At 44.7% G+C, this 5,035-nt stretch overlaps 1 protein-coding gene across 1 annotated transcript in view; it reads right to left on the bottom strand.

The window, feature by feature from the left end:
* The window catches only part of CECR2 (CECR2 histone acetyl-lysine reader), a 66,272-nt gene that overhangs the window by 49,519 nt on the left and 11,718 nt on the right, over positions 1–5,035 (bottom strand). The window lies entirely within an intron of this gene.

Below are 5,035 nucleotides of genomic sequence, written 5' to 3'. Positions count from 1 at the left end.
GCGGGAATGGAAAGTGCCAGGAAGGGCCCAGGGATCCCTTGAGGAAGCACTATGTTATTACACCATCTCCTGGGACCTGACACCGTTAAGTCCCAAAGATCATCAATATTTAAGAAGGTTGCGGGACCTTCCCTGGTGGCACAGTGGTTAAGAATCGCCTGCCAATACAGGGGCCACGGGCTCGAGCCCTGGTCCCGGAAGATCCCACATGCCGCAGAGCAACCAAGCCTGTGCGCCACAACTACTGAGTCTGTGCTCTAGAGCCCGTGAGCCACAACTACTGAAGCCCGCGTGCCTAGAGCCCGTGCTCCGCAACAAGAGAAGCCACCGCAATGAGAAACCCGCGCACCGCAACGAAGAGTAGCCCCTGCTCGCCACAACTAGGGAAAGCCCATGAACAGCAACAAAGACCCAACGCAGCCAAAAATAAATAAATTAATTAATTTTTAAAGAAGATTAGGTCCACAACTTAGATGGCAAACAGCAAAGAACGCCAATGTCTGCCTGGCCTAATCCATTTATAGCTCAGGTTAAGATGCAAAGGTTTGAAAAAACCTCCAGAACACAGGCGGCTACTCCAGGGAATTCCCTGGTGGTCCAGTGGTTAGGACTCCATGCTTTCACTGCCAAGGGCCCAGGATCAATCCCTGGTCGGGGAACTAAGATCCCACAAGCCGCGCTGCGTGGCCAGATAGATTAATTAATTAATTAATTAATTAATTTTAAAAGAGGCTACTCTGACGTGTAACTATACTTTCATGTGCTGTTACACATAAACTTGTGGGTGTGTTACGAAACACTAAATTTGAGGGTTTTTTCTATAGAAAACATTTAAGACAACTTAAATTTTTGATTAGTACCTAAATGTGCCTTGTGTATAACAAGTGCTGTTTAATTGTTAGTTATTTCATATCTCAACTATTAAAGAATCTGGATATAATTTCACCTAATGCTTGATTTAAAAATATTTTTCTCAGGCTTCCCTGGTGGTGCAGTGGTTGAGAGTCCGCCTGCCGATGCAGGGGACACGGGTTCGTGCCCTGGTCTGGGAAGATCCCACATGCCGCGGAGTGGCTGGGCCAGTGAGCCATGGCCGCTGAGCCTGCGCATCCGGAGCCTGTGCTCCGCAGTGGGAGAGGACACAGTGGTGAGAGGCCCGCGTACAGCAAAAGAAAAAAAAAAAGAAAAAATTTTTCTCACTAAACAAAGAGCTCTAAAGGAATTAAGTGTCAATATAATCTTTACAAGAGGCATGTATCATGTTAACTTATAATCTATGTAGTTATATTTGCAGAAAAAGTCAGAAGAAATACTCATGGAGAAAAAACAAAGGGCCTCAGGCAAATAAGAAATTAAACATTTTGCTTTTTCAAAGAGAGAAGAAACTTTATTTCCTTCCTGTTGATACCTCAAATGCGGACACTGTGAATGTGGTTACCTTATCAAAATGCAGCATTACACCTGGAAACACAGGGCTCTCAGCACCATGACCTGAGAGCCCTGCTTGCAGGCACCTGTGGGAGCCTTGGGACCAGCCTGGCCTCCGCCCGCAAAGCCGGTGCTGCCCCTTCAGGTGGAGGAGCCGACAAAGACCAGCTCTAGCTGGAGGTGAAAAGCAGGTCGTGTGGCAAAGGAGAACATGAACATAAAACGGGGTGCTTTTTCATTTCAAATAGTGTGAGGAAGACAACCTGCCTTCGGTAATAAACCCCTTTAATCCGCCACATGCTTTCTAGGATTTCTACTGCACACCAGGTACCCTAAACAACAAGGTGTGTTCTTCCTGCAGTAAAATGAAACATGGACTCCATGACATGAGATCATTCCACGAGGACGCGGCAGGAGGCGAGGAAGCACAAACAGCCGCGATCTGCCTGAAAGCCCCTCCTTGTCCCAATAGCTGCATGTCTGAGATTCCTTTCCAACAGCCCTATTATCCTACTCAGTTCCAATTACATCACTTCTGCTAAAAGTTTCTTAAGTCATCTCCATACCACCTTACCAAGAGAAACTAACGGACTTACAATTCAAGATCACTCCTTTGCCTTGTATATAGATAAGCCTCATAAAAATCTGTATCTCTTTCTTTTAAAGGTCAGATATTCGAGGGAAAAATTTTTTGAAGGCAGCGTGGTCAAGGGTATTTGAAACAAAAAGGCTCAGTAAGCCAACAATTAGGGTTAATACTTTGTACTTCGTGGTTCTTCATCTTCTCTAGGACACAAAACTCTTTCAGAATCTGGTAAGACCATGCACTCCCGCCCTCAGAAAAATGAGCGCCGTGATCCTGTGAGCTGCTCAGAGGAAGAGTGCGCGGCAACAGCTGCTACAAACTGATCCTACGTTGTAAATCTCTCAGCTCAGCTCAGGGCCCTTCTTCCTGAGTTGTCACTAATCCTTTCAACAGGATGTGGGAGCAAAAAGATGGAACCAACTGGAGGTTCTGAGCACAACCAGGTCAGTGCTCCTTGTCTGAGAAAAGTTCCAAATGCTAATTATCCTCTTATTTCTTAAAATAGCTTGCACAAGAGACAGAAAAAAAGACAGAACTATCTTTCCACCGTCACAGAGTGAGCATCTCTTAGGACCCCAGCAGAGAACTGCTTATTTTCCTTCAGACAGAACAGGCTTGCACTGTGAGACCCACATTCCCAGGGACAGTGTGGCCCGAGCGGAGCTGGCAGGACCCTGCACCACGGAGGAAACAAGCTGCCTGAGAAGATCACAAGAAGGCAGGCTGTGTGTCAGTTCTGAGACGTGAAAGTGTATGTGCAGCCCACACGCAGGGAGCAAGGAAGACCTGGCACTGCGGGTGCCATGTGGAGACTAAATGGAAAAATTTTATCTTCTCGTTTGCTATGGCTACTGGTGCAGCTAATGAAACACCCGTGTGCAGTTAGGCCACGTTTAACACAAGTACTGGGGGACTTCCCTGAAGGTCCAGTGGTTAAGACTCCGCACTTCCAGTGCAGGGGGGGAGGGTTCCATCCCTGGTCGGGGCACTAAGATCCTGCATGCCGCACAGTGCGGGCAAAAAGCTTAAAAAAAAAAAAACAAAAAAAAAACAAAAAACACACACACACACACAAACACACGAATACTGGATTGAGATAAAGATTTTGGTTCCAAGTGAAGCAACAAATAAAAGGCTCCATAAGAAAATTTGATGAAGTGCTTATTCTTAAAGATCATAAAAAGATTCAGCCCAAAACAACTAAAATAATGTCTCTTCTATAGGACTATATAGTGCCTGCCATATCCTGAAATATATCCTGAAATCAATGTGATAGCCAGGATAAGTAAAAAATCATGGCAATTTCAAACTAAAGGAAAATATGATTAAGATACAAAACATCTTTTTAACTGGGAAATATGTATATAATATAGATTTTATTTGTGTATATGAATGTTTAGGTTAAGTAACAAAGAAAAGGATTAAAAGTCATCTGGGGGATTTCCCTGGTGGCACAGTGGTTAAGAATCCGCCTGCCAATTCAGGGGACACGGATTCAATCCCTAGTCCGGGAAGAAGATCCCACATGCCGCAGAGCAACTAAGCCCGTGCACCACAATTACTGAGCCCGCATGCTCTAGGGCCTGCATGCCACAACTGCTGAGCCCGCGTGCTGCAACTACTGAAGCCCACGTGCCTAGAGCCTGTGCTCTGCAACAAGAGAAGCCACTGCAATGAGAAGCCTGCTTGCCGCAACTAGAGAAAGCCTGCGTGCAGCAACGAAGACCCAACACAGCCAAAAATAAATAAATTTATTTTAAAAGAAGTCACCTGGAAATCAACAAGTATTAATCTTTAAATAACCCAAAAGAAAGCACTAAAGGACAAAGAGAGGAAAAAAGAAGGAAACACATGAAAAGATGCTCATTAGTCATTTGGGAAATGCCAATCAAACCCCAATAGGGTACCAGGTCACACCCACCAGGATGGCTAAAATTAAAAAGACAGATAAGAACAAGTGCTGACCACTTGTTAACAAGGACGTAGAGTGGAAACCATCGTATACTGCTAGTTGGCATGTAAAATGGTGCAGCGACTTTGCAAAAGTTTGGCAAGCTGCTCAAAACTTAAACACAGAATTACCATATGACCCAACCATTCCACTCTTAGGTATATACCCAAGAGAAATGAAAACATACATCCAAACAAAAACGAGTAGACAAATGTTCATACACAGCAGCATAATTCCTAACAGCCAAAAAGCTGAAACAGCACCAACGTCCATGAACTAACAGATAAATAAAACATGTATCTATACAACGGAGTATTTTGGGGCCATAAAATGAATGGGTATGTGATTCACGCTACAACATGGATGAATTCTGAAAACATGCGAAGTGAAAGTAGCTGGATACCTATATGTATGCATTCCACCTATAAGAGGTACCTAGAATAGTAAAAACATAGACAGGAAGCACATTAGTTAGTGGGACTGGTGACTGGAGGAAGCAAGGAATGACAGCTGATGGGTGTGAGGGGTCTTTGGGGGTGATAAAATGTTCTGGAATTCAACACTGGTGATGACTACACAGCCTTGTGAATTTACTAAACACCAATGGATTGGACACTTAAAAACCCCCAGAGAACAGTGGAAAACCAACCATACCAGTAACTGCACTAAATGTAAATGGACTGAACAGCCCAGTCGAGCACTGCTTAGAAGGAAATTTACAGCTTTAAAATGCCTGTATTGAAAAGAAAAAAGGCTCATAACAAGTATTATAACTTGAGAAGACAGAAAAAAAGAAGAGTAGGTTAAAGCCAAAGTAAATAGAAGAAAATAATAAAGAAATCAAAAACAGAAAAAAAATTTTTTTAAAGAAAACAGGCAAACAGTAGGCAAAGTTAAAAGCTGGTTCCTTGGGCTTCCCTGGTGGTACAGTGGTTGAGAGTCCGCCTGCCGATGCAGGGGATGCGGGTTCGTGCCCCGGTCCGGGAGGATCCCACATGCCGCGGAGCGGCTGGTCCCGTGAGCCACGGCCGCTGGGCCTGCGCGTCCGGAGCCTGTGCTCCGCGACGGGA

This window comes from Lipotes vexillifer, unplaced genomic scaffold, assembly GCF_000442215.2.
Source record: "Lipotes vexillifer unplaced genomic scaffold, Lipotes_vexillifer_v1.1 scaffold395, whole genome shotgun sequence".
In the NCBI taxonomy this organism is placed as follows: Eukaryota; Metazoa; Chordata; class Mammalia; order Artiodactyla; family Lipotidae; genus Lipotes; species Lipotes vexillifer.
Note: the sequence above shows the minus strand (reverse complement) of the source record. Positions and strands in the feature narration are given on the sequence as shown.